The sequence below is a fragment of the Antennarius striatus genome, chromosome 10, assembly GCF_040054535.1.
Source record: "Antennarius striatus isolate MH-2024 chromosome 10, ASM4005453v1, whole genome shotgun sequence".
Lineage (NCBI taxonomy): Eukaryota > Metazoa > Chordata > Actinopteri > Lophiiformes > Antennariidae > Antennarius > Antennarius striatus.
This window is the reverse complement of record NC_090785.1, coordinates 20,153,294-20,170,550: the sequence shown is the minus strand read 5'-3', so window position 1 is coordinate 20,170,550 and position 17,257 is coordinate 20,153,294.

Below are 17,257 nucleotides of genomic sequence, written 5' to 3'. Positions count from 1 at the left end.
AGAACAACTTGAACCCCGCTCCTAAACTTCTAGCCTTGCTACCTTTCCACCTGGTCTCCTGGACACACAGTATGTCTACCTTCCTTCTCTGCATCATGTCAACCAACTCTCTACCTTTTCCTGTCATAGTTCCAACATTCCATGTCCCTACTCTCAGTCCTATACTCTTGGTGTTCCTCTTCTCTTTCTTCGTGCGAACGCACTTTCCTCCTCTCCTTCTTCGACCAACAGTAATCCAATTTCCACCGGCGCCCTGTAGGTCAACAGCGCCGATGGCGGTCGTTGTTAACCCGGGCCTCGACCGATCCGGTATGGAAGTCATAGGTTTGATTCGCATCTTTGATTTGGCAAAAGTTTTACGCCGGATGGAAGGCCAGTTATCTACGAAGCTTAAACCCTGTTCCCTACAGTAGCGCGCCAGCCAGCGGTTCATAGCTGTTAATCTACTATAAATCTCATCATTCCCCCGCACAGGCAAGAGGCCAGAGACTATTACTCGATGCCGACACATCTTCCTAGCGCAGTCCAGAGCCCTAACCAAGCTATTCTTTGTTACCTCTGACTGCCGGAGCCTAATATCATTGGTGCCAACACGTCACCAAAGCAGCTGACTACGACCACCGTCGCTAACCAGAGGAGGAGACAACAACAGTGATTGGTGAAGCCAAACACATCACTACAACGAGACCAATATCTAGACGTCTGAGAGTCATCTGTCTGCCCTGATTATCAAACAAACGTGCTGTGGAAAGGAATCTGCTTCACTATCCGCTCTCACAGGTAACACATACAAACACATGGGTGGATCAACGCTTTCAACCCTACGCCTATAAATGCACTAAAGAGTGCCTGCAAACAATTTACAATCTAAACCACTTCCTAAACAAATGTGTTCGAACTCACCCCAACAGGTACTTATCTTTGAACAAACCAAAAGAGAACAAAAAATTCCATATCTTCCTGGTATTTGAATTGGACGAGCCCCCAAGTTGTTACAAATTAAGAGATGTATGGCGAGTGGCTCCAAAAGTTAACACAAGTTTACTAAACATAAGCGAATCAATACAAAAAAATATTATATATATATATATATATATATATATATATATATATATATATATATATAATCTGCTGGTGAACAAGGGGCCCAGGTGTCTGCAGGCACGGCCAAGAACGGCGCCTCACGACCACCAGCTGCTTGAATACCTCACGCTGTCACACTTTTTAACTCCACCCACTACCTGTCAATTAAGCGCCCAACCAATCACGGTGCATCTGCCAGAAGGAATCACGTGAACAATATTGCTTTTTGTTGCGGTTACGCCTTTCGTCCACCCGACAACGCAGATATCGAAAAAGCTGGCCAAAGTGACATTTTTTGAAAACGCCGGATATGCATTGTCGTGTGGACGCTGTAACTGGAACTTTTTCTACATGGGGGGTGTCTCCCTGCGACGGAAACCGCTGTGACGTTTGTGTGTGTGACCCGTGTCTACATGTACACACAGAATGGATAGAGTTAAAACTGGCTATTTTCTGACGTATAATAGCTCCACGTCGAATTAACATGCTTGACAGTTGGATATTTGTTTGTCTGTTTCTTTCTTTGTGACTCATAAAGTTTATATATTTATTTATTCATTCATTCAAGTTCCTCGCTGATGCAAGTTCTGGGTAAGACCGGGACGTGCTGCCTACTGGTGGGAGAACTCTGTGATAGATTCAGGGATAACGTAGCCTATATACAGGTATTTACGTCTATCAAGGCCTGTTTATGTAAATTCAAGCGTATTCTTGCAGTGCTACTAACACTGAATTTTGTTTCTTAAACTTCCATATTCAATATCAACATGTATTTCATCTTTATTTCGCATTGCTGTATCGTGTAACAAAATTTAACCTGTCTTACCATTGCATCTATTATCTAAAGGCCATTCTGGAAGGTAAATGATCATACAACTGGAAAGTTCATGATGAAACAATAATATCATAATTCATACCAAACATCTGAAAAAAAAAAGGATTGGTATTATAAACCAAGCACACCCAATGTAGTCAAAAATCAATGGGGATTTGCCAACACAAATTTGTTACGTCAGTTTGATTTTTGACTATGTTGGGTGCACTTGGTTTATAATACCAATACATTTGTTTTCATATGTTTGTTATGAAGTCTGATTTTATTGTTTAAAATAAAAAGCAGAGAAGAAAACCACCATCTCATTTGTCAAATTATGCTGCCTCAGATCTGAGGCAATATCCTGGAATTAATTTTTTTGTGAAAGGACGGAGTTGGTATGTTTCTTATGCACAGGACTTGCAAATAGCATACTTTACAATGCTTTCCATGACCTTGTTGGACATGTAAATCCCTGCAGCTCCAGCCTCCTCCATGCACCAAAGAGTGTATGTAATGATTGTTTCAGGAACAGGCATGTTAATGTTCATCAAACGAATATCTCAGGTTTTCATCTAATGACAGTCCTTAATCTGAGAATCAGGAGCCCTGTTCATGTTCCGTTTCCTTTCTATTACTGTGAAACGTGGAATAATGTCTTTCTACAACCATGATAAGTGTGTAGACAGACCCGGTGATGTGTTCTATTCATTCTTCCACTTCTATTCTGTCAATGGGCAGCATCACGCCTACACATGAACAAATATAGCCATAATCTTTTACACATTTCACAATACCATCCATTTTTTAAAAAAAATTTGTGTGACTGTAAGGGTATGATAAACCAAAAAGAAACCACAATGCAAAGGGGTCCTATATAAAATTGTAGTAACATTTACTGAAATGACATGCACACAGCTCTTGTTCTGTTGAGCTTCACCACACAAACTCTTTAGTTTAAGAGGTCTGGAATATTCACCATGCTCTCACTGGTGACATAAACTATGTAGTCATAGTGACCAATTGTAAACATGAGCGTGAAATTCAGCTCGTCATCGGACTGATTAGGGATCATAGAAACTTGTCTCCGGTAGGCGTAACATGCCTGAGTGGTATTTCCGACCGGGAACATATTGATAGGACCTAGGAGCTGACCATGTCATGGCAGCTCCTTCTCCAGCCATCTCTGGGCTACCATAGTGCCTCCTAATCTCACAAACAATGCAACTGTGAAGGAACTGTCACTAACTGAAAATGACATACAAAAAAGCAAAAAAAAAGTGAATACACACTTGGACACCACACTTTTGTCTATTTCTCTCACAAACTCCTAAAATGTAACCGTGATTAAATTATGGTACACGAAAACTTGTAGAAATACATAAAAAAGCAAAAAATAGAGTGAGTAAATGCACAGATACGCTAACACACTCCTTCCTTTTCTCAAATCAAAGCAAAAAGAGAAAGCAAGAGAGAGAGAGATTGATTGATTTGATTTTTAAAATCACATTTATTCTTGAAGTCAATTTTAGAAGATAGTTACGTTAAAGTCTAAGAGAGATTCACTCAAACATGCACACTTAAAATAAAAAATCATATGAAATGTGGGCAAAATACACTTGAATTAAACCAAACACTGAACATGAGTTCTCATTTAACACGGAACATAAGACACCTTTGACACACAATAAAAGCATCTAAATCATTCATAGCTCTGAAATGGTTATAATCGATTCTGATTCTTGTTTGACACATTCTTCTTTAAATGGCTTCTGCACTGCAGTCAGACGAACCTTCAACCTTTTCCTTCCTGCTTAGATAAATTGCTGTCTTCGCTTGGCCCAGAAGAAAATTTAGAATCTGCCGATCCTTTTTTTGATACTTCCTGCATTTCAACAAACTCATTCACCGGTTTAATCTTGGAAACATTAAAGGTGGGATGGATCCTCATGGAACGGGGCAAATGGAGATGCAAGGTCACAGGGTTGACCACCTTGGAGATGGGAAACGGGGCCACAAACCGAAGAGCCAACTTCCTTGATTCCACTTGGAGGGGAAGGTCCCATGTGGACTGCCAGACCCATTGACCCGTGACATATTGTGGGGCTAGTGTGCGCTTACGGTCGGCAGGGCATCTGTAGCGATATGATGAACGTAGTACGGTGTTCCGGGCCTGCATTCAGGTGGGTCGGCACCGTCGAATAAATGCCTGGACTGAGGTAACACCGAGTTGTCACTCCTGCTCTGGAAAGAGCGGAGGTTGAAAACCCTGGGCACATTGGAAGGGTGAGAGGCCGGTGGCAGCGCTGGGCAGGGTGTTGTGGGCACACTCTACCCACAGGAGTTTAGACCAAGAGGATGGGTTCCGGGATGCTAGACTCTCTCGGCTTGGATTTTGGACTGTGGGTGGAAACCGGAAGAGAGACTGACCTTTGCCTGGAGCAGACTGCATAATTCGTGCCAGAAACGAGAAGTGAATTGTGGCCCCCGGTTGGAAACCACATCGCTGGGAATGCCGTGCAAATGGAAGACATTGAAAAGTAAAGTCTTTGCGGTCTGTTTAGCAGAAGGCAACTTAGAAAATCTATCAATTATGGTGAGAATAACAGTGTTACCATCTGAGGTGGACGATTAGAGTTCTTGTGTGGAGCACACGTGGGGCAAGCGGCAAGAAACCCTTTGGCATCCTTCTCCATAGACGACCACCAGTATCTCTGTTGCAACAGGGCCAAGGTGCATCTCACCCCCACGTGGCAAGCCAGTCGTGAACAATGACCCCACTGCAGAACCTGGGAGTGAAGTCTAGCAAGGACAAATAAACGATTATCAGGACATGCACTTGGTGTAGGCTGTTCCCTTAGGGAATGCTTTACCTGGTCTTCCACTTCCCAAGTAATGGTGCCCCTGACACAGGTCTTGGGGAGAATGTTTTTAGGGGATGGTATGGATAGTCGGGAGAAGGGGTCAGGCATGGTGTTCTTTGATCCTGGTTGATGAAAGGCAAAAGTTTAAATTGATTTAAAAACAGTGCCCACCTGGCTTGCTCTGCTCCGCCCCCTCCAGCCAGTGTCTCCACTGCTCAAGTGTCAACTTCACAGCCAAAAGTTCCTGATGTCATAGTTTTATGAGTAGAGTAGTTTTATGAGGGGAGTAGAAGGCACAGGGATAGACCTTTTGATCCTCAGCAGACCGCTGTAACAGAACTGCTCCCACTCCAGAGTCTGAAGCTTCCACTTCCACAACAAATTGCCTGGCAAGGTCTGCAAAGATCAGAATTGGAGCAGAAACAAACTTGGCCTTTAACTCCCTGAAAGCCTCCTCTGCGGCTTGGGACCAATTGAAAGAGACCTTCTGAGAGGTGAGAGCCATGAGAGGGGCTGTAACGGAGCTATAATTGCGGATACATCTCCTATAGAAATTTGCGAAACCCAACAACTGCTATAACTCCTTTCTGGAAGAAGGCGTGGGCAATACTGTTACCGCTACAGTTTTGGCTGGGTCCAAAGAAATCCTAACGACACCGATAATGAACCTCACATGAATGCTCACACTTTTCTGTTTTAATGAAAAGCTGGTTCTCCAAGAGTCTCTGCAGGACCTGACGTGCATGTGTCACATGTTCCTGTTTGGATTTGGAAAAAAATCAGAATGTCATCCAAGTACACAAAAACACAAACATTAAGCATATCACGAAGCATATCATTTACTAAATTTTGAAACTCTGAGGGGGCATTAGTTAGTCTGAAGGGCATCACCAGGTATTCGTAATGTTCACAAGGAGTGTTAAAGGCAGTCTTCGACTCATCACCCTCCCTGATACGAACCAAATGGTAGGCATTCCTTAAATCTTACTTGGTGAAAATAGTAGCCTCCTGCAACAACTCAAAGGCTGATGAGATGAGTGGAAGCGGATACCTGTTCCTGACTGATCTCATTGATACCCCTGTAGTCAATGCAAGGTCGTAATGTCTTGTCCTTCTTCTATATAAAGAAAAAACAGGCACCTGCAGGAGAAGGACGATTAAGGGCAGGTGCCAATGAGTCCTAAATGTACTTTTCCATGGATTTTGTCTCTGGAACAGAGGAATAATGTCTACCCCTAGGACGTGACATTCCCGGATAAAGGTCTATAGCAGAGTCATATGGCCTATGGGGAAATAGAGACATGGCTCGCGCTTTACTGAAAACATCCTTCAAATCAATATACTCTTCAGGAACCCCGATTGAGTCTGGCGCTTTGGCTGGAACACAAGGACTGAGTGGTGACTGGGCAGACTTGAGGCAAATGTTATGAAAATGCGAACTCCACTGGAGAATCGTCCCTAACGGCCAGTCTATGTGTGGATTGTCTTTTAGCAGCCAAGGGTATCCAAAAATCACCGGTTGCTCGGGCGAGTGAATGCGGTGAAAAGAGATATTTTCTCTGTGGATTCCCGACAAAAACATAAGCAGATGACTCGTTTGGTGAGTTACCCGACAGAGAAGGCGACCATCCAACACATTGGCATGGATGGGCTCGGCCAAAGTTTCTTTACCAATGCCCAATTGAGTAGCCAAATTCATGTCAAAAAGATTAGCGTCAGCGCTAGAGTCAATCAACACACGTACCTTGATTTCCTGACCGGTGCAGTGAAGTAAGGCATGCAGCAAAGGTCGAGAGGGTACACTAAAAATGTATTGACCGGCTCACCAGCACCCTCCTTTTAACTAGTGAGCCCTGCCCCTTTACCGGACATGAATTAAAAAAATGGCCGGGCTGGCCACAGTCGAGGCAAAGATTTCCCTGCAGACGATGCTTTCTCTCCGCTGGGGATAGACAAGCCCGACCCAATTGCATTGGCTCCACCTGACCTCTAGAGAAGTCCTCTTCTGATGGCAGCAGTGGTGGCAGAGAAGGAGATGTGGAGTGGAACATCCGGACTGTATCGGGACAGTGAGCTCTCTCCCTCCTGCGCTCCCGGAGCCGGAAATCAATTCGAGTGGCCAGGGCCACAAGGGAGTCAAGATCCGCGGGAGGATCCTGCGTCGTCAATTTGTCCTTTATACGGTCTGCCGACCCGTTATAAAAGGTGTCGGACAGGGAACCGGGGTTCCAGTTGCTTTCCGCTGCCATGATGCGGAAGTCTATGGAGTAGTCAGCCACCGATCTTTCCCATAAGGACAAGTTCAGCAGACCCCTGGTTGCCTCTCTCCCAGGAGTCACATGATCGAAGATCTTCATCAACTCGGCGGAGAAGGACTTGACGGACGCACAGATAACGGTCACCCAGTCTCTCTCTGTGATCAGGGAGTCGATGTACACCACGTGGGCTTGTGCAGTTGGAAAAGCCGAGGGTTGCTACTTGAAGATAAGGGAGCATTGGACCAGGAAGGGACGGCAGGTACCTGGGGCCCCGGAAGAGCGTTCTGGTGGCAGAATCTGAGCCTTGGAACCAGTTGCTGTTTGAGCAAGAGATTCAGGGACAGCAGTAGGAACTGTGCGACCCGGTTATGCAGCTGAAAACACAGCAAGCTGTTCTTGGAGAATGTTCTTGGTGCGTTCCTGGCGGGCAGTCATGGACCGAATGACCTCGGCTAAAACCTGGAGGTGATAGTCATCACGCTGGGTCAAGCTGGATTTAGATGGTGGGTTCTGCTGAGCAGTATTGCTGTTGGTTAGGTTCATTTTGGCCAGATTTTTCTGCTTGAACACGACGGGTAAGTCTGAAAAAGGGTTTAATCCTTACATCCATCCATCCATTTTCTGCCGCTGTAGCCACTGTAGCAGGTCACGGGGAGCTGGAGCCTATCCCAGCTGGCATAGGGCATGGGGCGGGGGACACTCCGGGCACGACACCAGTGCTCCGCGGAGCCACACACAAAGACAGACAACCACGCACACAAACTCACTCCTATGGGCAATTTGGGACCGGCCAATCAACCTGAAGCATATGCTTTTGGAGGTGGGAGGAAGCCAGACAACCCGGAGAAAACCCACGCAGACACAGGGAGAGTATGCAAACTAAGCACAGAGTGGGACTCGAACCCGGGCCCTAAGCCCCACCCATTTCCGATTAAACCATGCACACTTACGGTTTAAGTCCTGCCCGTTTCGAGTACAGACAAGTGTACAGATAATATAGTATACAAATAGTTTAAATGTTATAATGCTAAATGTTCTATTTTTTACTTAATTGTATACATACATGTTTGAACTGTCTATCTTTTTTTCGTAATTTATTTTTTGAAAATATTTAGTAATGGGACCAGTACAGATAATGGATTAAATGACGTATAAGACCTTCTTATTTTATCACAAACGCTTAATTTAACTACAGCTGTGCTTTAGAACATTTGAACAATCCACCTGTTGTTCTTCTTATTTCCCTTTCGGCTTCTCCCTCCAGGGGTCGCCACAGTGAATCAATTGCCTCCATCTAACCCTCTCTTCTGCACCCTCTTCTCTCACACTAACTGCCTTTGTGTTCTCAATCACTACATCCATATATCTCTTTGGTCTTCCTCTAGGCCTCCTGCATGGCAGCTCAAAACTCAGCATCCTTCTACCAATATATTTACTATCTCTCCTCTGGACATGTCCAAACCATCTCAGTCTGGCCTCTCTGACTTTATCTCCAAAACCTCTAACATGTGCTGTCCCTCTGATGTACTCATTCCTGATCCTATCCTTCCTGGTCACTCCGAAAGGGAACCTCAGTAGCTTCATCTCTGCTACCTCCAGTTCTATCTCCTGTCTTTTCCTCATTGACACTGTCTCCAGACCAAACAACATCGCTGGTCTCACCACAGTTTTGTACATCTTTCCTTTCATTTTAGCTGAAACTCTTCTATCACACATCACACCTAACACTTTCCTCCACCCGTTGTATCCTGCCTGTACAAGCTTCTTCAGAGCAGCTATAAGAATGTTGCATTCAGGGAACCTTTGGGAGCTGCGAGTAGCAGCCCATACTGTATTTTTACCTTTCGTATCCTGAAATTTCTTTCATAACAAGAATCAGTATTTTCCTGTTGAGGCACTTCGTAACTTGAAAATTTCATCTGAAAAGACATTCGTAAGTAGAGGTACCACTGTATATTATATTATATTATTTTATATTATATTACATTATATTAGGCGGCACGGTGGCGCAGTGGGTAGTGCTGTCACCGCACAGCAAGGCAGTTCCGGGTTCGCGTCCCGTTTGCATGCTCTCCCCGTTTGCATGGGTTCTGTCCAGGTTCTCCGGCTTCCTCCCACCCCCAAAAACATTCGCTTTAGGTTAATTGGCCAATCCCAAATTGATCATAGAAGTGAGTGTGTGTGTGCGTGTTTGTCTGCGTCTCTGTATTGCTCCGCGGTGCACTAGCGTCGTGCCTGGAGTTTCCCCTGCCTCACATGTTTGCGTGAGGCAGGGGAAACACACAAATGGCTCTGAACACGCCATTTGTGTGTGTGTGTGTGTGTGTGTGTGTGTGTGTGTGTGTGTGTGTGTGTGTGTGTGTGTGCCTCTGTGCATGTTTGTTTTTCCTCTGCATGTGACTGCGGGCATTTGTGTACATCAGTGTTCCTGGCATGGTTTGTCAAGCACTGTGAGCCCATTTCCCAGAGCAGGATTTGTTTTACAAAATATCCTCCAAAACATTCCTGGAGCCCATCCAATGAAATGGACCATCAGTAAAGTGCTGTCCTCTGTTGGCTCCAAAGCAGGAAGAGTTGGTTTACCAGGCCAGATTGACTCCTGACAGCTTTATTGTTCAGACCCTTCCTGGATGACTGAATTACAGCATGCAGGATATAAGAGGAGAAGATGGGAGAAAACTAGAAACAGACAAAGCAAGAGGGTAAAAATAAAAGGTGAGTGACGTGGGGATATATTACGCAAAAAGATACAACAAATGAGTCGTGTTTCCCCTTATCAAGCAGGTCAAGACTGTCATCTGTCTGAGAAATTAACAAACACATCACTAATGGAATATAGTAAATGTCTAGTTCATTGGACTCTAGCTGGCCCTTCATTAACCTCCACCCCACTGCACTTACAAAATTTATGAACTAAAACCTCTTTATATATCAAAATCTTATTAAAGGTAAAAAAACCCACATGTATATAGACAAGTGATTATGCAGTAACAGAAACATCATTCCATTCACTTAGACAATATACATTCTATTAACCCTTATTACACTATGAACGCGCTTCTGCCTTCAGATCACATGATGTTTTTAAACCATTCATAACAAATAAAGTCTGTCATGTGGATTGCTGTGCGCATGTTTACGCGACAGTATAGATGTGAAACTGTCTTCCGGTTTCTAGTTGGAGCAGATAAACCGGAGATATGATTGTTTACATTTGATTAAAGATTAAGATTAAGATTAAATCTATTTAATTCATCCACACGTGGGGAAATACACTCTTCACTTTACACTCTTCACTCTTTTTGCATGTGGTTACAGTCTTTTGTTAGTCATACATACACACATAGTTTTTTGAATACAGGCCCCTGAACACAACACACTAGGGGCGTGTAGGCATGCAATTAGTAACATATCACACAAACAGTAGGGGGAGGCAGAGTGACTGGTCGCACACAGGGGGTCGTGCCCCAAACGAGCAGCTTGTGGGGGGACACTGCCTTGCTCAAGGGCACCTCGGCAGTGGCTGGGAGGTGAGCTGACGTCTCCCACCGTCAGCTCACACTCTGAGGGATGTCCTGGCGGGAGCGGGATTTGAACCACCGATGGCTGGGCGATCCATCTCAAGACATCTGCTCTACGGCTGAACCACTGCCGCCGCAAAGACAATCAAAGACAATATAGCTGCAAGAGGACAAATGTAGCCACAAGAGGACAAATGTAGCCGCAAGAGGTCAAATGGAGCCGCAAGAGGACACAAGTCAGTGTCTTATTGTGCCGGTCCCAAGCCCGGATAAATACAGAGGGTTGTGTCAGGAAGGGCATCTGGTGTAAAACTTTTGCCAAATCAAACATGTGAATCAAACCAATGACTTCCATACCAGATTGACTGCCATCGGTGCTGTTGATTTACAGGGTGCTGGTGGAAATTGGACTACTGTTGGTTGAACAAGGAGAGGTGGAAAGTGTTTTCGTAGGAAGAGAGAGAAGATGAAAGCAAAGAGTATGGTACTGAGAGTAGGGACACGGAATGTTGGAACTATGACAGGAAAAAGTAGAGACTTGGTTGACATGATGCAGAGAAGGAAGGTAGACATACTGTGTATCCAGGAGATCAGGTGGAAGGGTAGCAAAGGTAAGAAGTTTAGGAACAGGGTTCAAGTTGTTCTATCATGGTGTAGATAGGAAAATAAACAAAGTAGGAGTTATCTTGAAGGAGGAGTTTGTTAGGAATGTCCTGTAGGTAAAAAAGAGTGTCAGATAGAGTTATGAGTCTGAAGCTAGAAATTGAAGGTGTGGTGTTCAACATTGTTAGTGGCTATGCTCCACAAGTAGGATGTGAGCTGGAGGAGAAGGAGAAATTCTGGTTGGACTTTGATGAAGTGATGCAGAGCATACCTAGAAGTGAGAGAGTTGTCATTGGTGCAGACTTCAATGGACATGTTGGTCCAGGAAACAGATGTGACAAGGAGGTGATGGGAAAGTTTGGTATCCAGGAGAGGAATGCAGAGGGGCAGATGGTGGTTGACTTTGCAAAAAGGATGAAAAAGGCTATAGTGAATACCTTCTTCCAGAAGAGGCAGTAACATAGGGTGACCTATAAGAGTGGAGGTAGGAGCACACTGGTAGACTACATCTTGTGTAGACGGTGTAATCTGAAGGAGATCAGTGACTGCAAAGTAGTGGTAGGTGAGTGTAACAAAACAGCATAGGATGGTGGTGTGTAGGATGACTCTGGTGGTGCGGGAGATGGAGAGGGCAAAGGCAGAGCAGAGGACGAAATAGTTGAAGCTAAAAAAGGAAGAGTGTTGCATTACTTTTAGATAGGAGTTAAGACAGGTGCTGGGTGGTCAAAAGGTGCTTCCAGATGACTGGACAACTACAGGTAATGTGATCAGGGAGAAAGGTAGGAGAGCACTTGGTGTGTCATCTGGAAGGGAAGTACATAAGGAGACTTGGTGGTGGAATGAGGAGGTACAGGAGTGTATACAGAGAAATAGGTTAGGTAAGAAGTGGGACACTTAGAGGACTGAGGAGAGTAGACAGGAGTACAGGGAGATGCAGCGTAAGGTGAAAGTAGAGGTAACAAAGGCCAAACAAGGGGCTTAGAATGACTTGTATGATAGGTTGGACAGTAAGGAGGGAGAGACTGATCTATACAGGTTGGCAAGACAGAGAGACAGAGATGGGAAGGGCATACAGCAGGTTAGTGTGATTTAGGATAGGGGTGGAAGTGTATTGGCCAGTAGTGACAGTAGTGTGATGGGAAGATGGAAAGTGTACTTTGAAGAGTTGATGAACGGGGAAAATGAGAGAGAACAAAGACTAGATTAGGTGGCTGTTGTGGACCAGGAAGTAGCAAAGATTAGTCAGGGTGAAGTGAGGAGGGCATTGAAGAGGATGAAGAGTGGATAGACATTCAGTCCTGATGATATATCTGTAGAGGTTTGGAAGTGTCTAGGAGAGGTGGCAGTAGAATTTCTGACCGGGTTGTTCAACAGGATCTTAGATAGTGAGACGATGCCTGAAGAATGAAGGACAAGTGTGCTGGTGCCTATTTTTAAGAACAAGGGAGATGTGCAGAGTTGTGGCAATGGCAGAGGAATAAAGCTGAAGAGCAATTCAGTGAAGTTAAGGGAAAGAGTAGTTGAAGCTAGACTAAGGGCAGAAGTAAGCATTTGTGAGCAGCAGTATGGCTTCATGCTAAAAAAAAGACTACTACAGATGCAGTATTTGCTTTGAGGATGTTGATAGAGAAGTACAGAGAAGGCCAGACGGAGCTGCATTGTGTTTTTGTAGATCTGGAGAAAGCTTATGATGTGGTGCCCAGAGAGGAGCTGTGGTATTGTGTGAGGAAGTCTGGAGTGGCAGAGAAGTATGTTAGAGCAGTACAGGACATGTATGAGGACTGTTAGACAGTGGTGAGGTGTGCTGTAGGTTTGACAGAGGAGTTCAAGGTGGAGGTGGGACTGCATCAGGGATCAGTTCTGAGCCCCTTCTTGTTTGCTATGGTGATGGACAGGCTGACAGACCAGGTTAGACAGGAATCACCATGGATTATGATGTTTGCAGATGGCATTGTGATCTGTAGTGAGAGCAGGGAACAGGTGGAGGAGAAGCTAGAGAGGTGGAGGTTTGTCCTGGAAAGGAAAGGAATGAAGGTTAGCCACAGTAAGACAGAGTACATGTGTGTGAATGAGAGGGACCCAAGTGGAAGAGTGAGGTTACAGGGGGAAGAGATCAAGAAGGTGGAGGATTTTAAGTATTTAAGGTCAACAGTCCAGAGCAATGGAGTGTGGAAAAGAAGTGAAGAAGCGTGTACAGGCAGGATGGAACGGGTCGAGGAAAGTGTTAGGTGTGATGTGTGATAGAAGAGTTTCAGCTAAAATGAAAGGAAAGATGTACAAAACTGTGGTGAGACCAGCGGTGTCGTTTGGTCTAGAGACAGTGTCACTGAGGAAGACAGGAGATAGAGCTGGAGGTGGCAGAGATGAAGCTGCTGAGGTTCCCTTTCGGAGTGACCAGGAAGGATAGGATCAGGAATGAGTATATCAGAGGGACAGCACATGTTAGAGGTTTTGGAGGTTTTGGTTTGGACCAGGGGAGAGATACTGAATATATTGGTAGTAAGATGCTGAGTTTTGAATTGCCAGGCAGGAGGCCTACAGAAAGACCGAAGAGGAGGTTTATGGATGTAATGAGGGAGGACATGAAGTAGTTGGTGAGAGAGAAGAGGATGCAGAAGACAGGGTTAGATGGAGGCAACTCATTTTTGGTGGCGACCCCTGAAGGGAAAAGCTGAAAGGAAAAGAAGACATTTTATCTTAGACAAGCAGTTCAAATGGCTTCTTTTATCGGTGTAATCAGATTGAAGGCACTGTATTTCTGTCTACATAGTCACCATCGTACAAGCGGGGATGCATTTATTCATGTGATTTGAACATGTCTCGCAATTCGTGCATTTTGTCACATGATGCAAACACGTACAGCGATTTTTGCATTTAGTCACGTGATGCAATCATGTCTCGCGATTAGCAAATTTCACGTGGCACTGTGTCTTATTATGACAAACTCCTTTGAAGAGTGGAATAAGTGACACAAACTGTATATAGTTATGTTATAAGCCTGTGGCAAACTTCTTTGAGTTCAAAATCAAATTGATGAGCATGTTTTTGGTTTTTACGAGCAATAAAATACATTTTTTTTCCATTTTCAAATTTGACTGTGTATGTCTATTTTGGCCCAACAAACTCCTTTGAAGAGTGGCATAAGAGACACAAACTGTATATAATTATTTTAGAAGCCTATGATAACCTTTTTGGAGTTAAAAATCAATTTTATGAGCATGTTTTTATGTTCAATAAAATTCAAATTTTCCATTTTTGTATTTGACTGTGTGTCTATTTTGCCCCAATATGTCAATATAGTAAGTTATATGGAACTAATAACTATTTTCATATAGCTGAAGTTTCCTGAAGATAAACACAACAAGCATGGGTATGTTGAATCATTTTTAATGTGGTATATAGAGACAAATATCAAAGGTACCAAAAAACTACCAAAATAGGTCAGGGGTCTAAGAGTTAATATATTCCTAAATGCTGGGACTGAGTGACTGACCCTCCCCATCTAAACTGTCTCCTCCTGCTCACCTGTCAACACCCCCTGGTTACCTGTCCCAACCACGTGGTTACCTGGCCACACCCCCTGGTTACCTGTCCCCACCCCCTGGTTACCTGTCCCCACCCTCTACTCCCCCAGTTCCATCTCTCCCCCATTCCTTCAGCCATTTTAAGAACTTATTTCTATTCAAGGTTGTTGCTTTCTTCATCTTTGATATGACTATTTCTTATGAAGTTTCTGTTGACTCTATATTTCTTGGATCTGCCCCATCTAGTGAGCCTACCTGTACACTTCAATAAACTCCCAATAAGTGGTTGATGGCAACCCCTTACTCTGATAGCTGCATCAGAGGAAGGGGATGCCATCTGGTCAGACAAAGTTACATTTGTAAATTGTCTGACCAGCAAGGTTGTGCAGTAAAACTGGAATACTGGTACCCTATGGTACGATAAATGACTGAATATGTATACCTCTTGTATTAACAGCAACTTTATTCAATTCAGACATTTTTGTTACCAAATAAATTTTCAATTGCCCCAACTTTTCATTTCATTGCAGACAACATGAAATCTACTCTCTGGCAACATTTTGCTTTCCAAGTCTTGGAGTTGTTTAGAGTTGCTAAAAATATGGCAGTTTGTCTAAGACAAAGCTGACCATGACTCTTGGTGAATCATGGTCAGCTTAAAAGACAGGGGAATAATAATAATAATAATGATAATAACAATAGACCTTTATTGTCCCACAGTGGGGAAATTTGTGGGGAAATTAAATGTCATGGGTTAAACATAACTATGATGGGACACTAAAACAACTCAAATTTGATACAAGCACAGAACTTTGATTAAACTTTAGCTAAAGGTCTTTGATGAGTTTCCTTGCCCCATTAAATATTGACCTCTAATCAATGTGCTGGACCACAATTACAAAATGCAGTGAAGAAATCAATCAAATAATGCCACACATGTATAATGACATTGATAGAAGACTAAGACCAAGCAACAGCATCAAATTGAATACATTGAAACTTATTTGATAAAGAGCATTAATTATGCTCTCATGTTGAAAGCGCAGCTATTGTTGAGTCGATTCAAAGTTTACAAAGTTAAACAGTTCACTTGATAGTCATTGTGCAAAATGTGCTCACGGCTTGGTTTGGGTTATTATAGCTTTCAGTCTTTAGTTCACAGCAGTCCCCCAGGTTGCATACATACTGTACATCATAATAAAATACTTCTGTGCAAACGATCTTAACTGCAAATCTTTATGAACCATGTACAACTAGCGTTCAACCAGTTTGAGCAAGAAAAGAAACTGGAGTTTGAGTTGCTAAGTGAATTAATCTGTCCCACTTTTCTTGATTTTGTGGTCCTTTGTATCAAAACCAAGAAGAGTGGTTTTCAACAGTAACTTCTACACAGCCCTATTCCATCCATCCATCCATCCATCCATTTTCCTCCCAATCACGCCCTTCCAGGTCTCACTGTCATTGCCTACGTGAGCATTGAAGTACACCAGCAGAACGATGGAGTCCCCAGTGGGAGCGCTCTCCAGCACCCCCTCCAAGGACCCCAAAAAGGGTGTGTACTCTGAACTGCTATTTGGTGCATAAGCACAAACAACAGTCAGGACCCGTGACCCCATCCGAAGGCGGAGGGAGGCTACCCTCTCGTCCACAGGGGTGAACCCCAGGTGCCAAGCCGGGGCGCTATAAGTATACCCACGCCTGTTCGGCGTCTCTCACCATGGGCAACTCCAGAATGGAAGAGAGTCCAACCCCTCTCGAGAGGACTGGTACCAGAGCCCAAGCTGTGTGTGGAGGGGAGCCCGGCTATATCTAGTCGGAACTTCTCGACCTCACACACCAGCTCGGTCTCCTTCCCTGCCAAAGAGATGACATTCCACATCCCAAAAGCCAGCTTCTGTAGCCGAGGATCGAATCGCCAAGGTCCCTGCCTTCGGTCACCGCCCAGCTCACAATGCACCCGATCCCTATGGCCCCTCTCACAGGTGGTAAGCCCATGGGAAGGGGCCGTCCTTTGTCTGGTCCCTCACCTAGGACGTATTTGTCATGGGTGACCCTGCCAGGGGCACAAAGCCCCAGACAACTTAGCTCCTAGGATCATTGGGACACACAAACCCCTCCACCATGATAAGGTGACGACTCAAGGAGGGGACCAGCCCTATTCATTTCATAAAAAAAACTTTATAAATAAATCCACTTCCACAAATGATTTGCCCTTTTCTGCAAAAGACTTTTTCAGCACAAATTAGAGTACAATCAGCAATATGATGGGATCCTTTTATGTAAATTGCTGACTGTCCATTTGTCACATTTTGAGCAAACAATGCAGCTGTCCACCAACTGAAAACCACAAACTTACCAGTTACATTCAAATTCAAGGTGTTGGCTTGTTGAACCACATCAGAATACATAAATTGTTTGGAATAGCAAATAAATCTGTCTTGATTCTTGACTTCTCTGCAGTCTCAGATTGTCCAGGTCACTGTGATGCAGCACTCAAATCCATTCAAATACAGCCTGAGGTGGAGGCCCCGGATTAATCACTGGATCATTGTACAAACATCAGAACTGGTGCGCCTTCTGTCCTATATGA